The sequence below is a fragment of the Gavialis gangeticus genome, unplaced genomic scaffold, assembly GCF_001723915.1.
Source record: "Gavialis gangeticus isolate Ggan-Ray unplaced genomic scaffold, GavGan_comp1, whole genome shotgun sequence".
Taxonomy (NCBI): domain Eukaryota; kingdom Metazoa; phylum Chordata; order Crocodylia; family Gavialidae; genus Gavialis; species Gavialis gangeticus.
This window is the reverse complement of record NW_017728996.1, coordinates 37739965-37740600: the sequence shown is the minus strand read 5'-3', so window position 1 is coordinate 37740600 and position 636 is coordinate 37739965.

The window sequence follows — 636 nt, the reverse complement described above, 5'->3', positions numbered from 1 at the left end:
CCCGCCCCGCGACACGCCCGAGGGACCGCCCCGCCCCCTGCCCGCTGCAGCCTCAGTCTGTGGGGGCCGAGACGCAGGGGTCGGCGTCTCGCCTGCTGCCTCAGCCTCTGCTCGGCCGTGGCTCGTGCCGCCTGCGAGGGCCGGAGGGGTCTCGGTACAAAGCTGGGAAGCCCTGAGCGGGGCTGGGGTGGTGACGAGGTGCCGCCGGGAGAGCCGTGCAGCTGCTTCCCACCTCCCCGGCCGTCTGTGCCTGCCCCTTGACGGGGAAAAAACCCACCAGCTTGTAAGAAGTGGTTTCCCGTGTGCTCTGCCCCTCCTTTCCGGCTTCTGGAGAACAAGTTATTTATTAGAGGAGGAAGGAAAAGCGGCTCAAGCTGTGCCCTTTGGGAGATGTTACTTGCCCTTTAACAGCGCGCAGCTGGAGTCCGGGGCGGGTGAACCTCGTGTAGGAGCGGGCAGGACCTGAGACTCGCTTTAGGCGTCCATGACACAAACACTGGAGCACCAGGCTAACTTGATTGCAAGACGGCTGCTGGTGTGCTTCAGGTTAACTACATACCCCAAATTTGCAAGATCAAGCTGCAAGTAATCCAAGCTCTCTCCCCTAAGTGTCACTGCCGCAAGCATTTTTTCCAT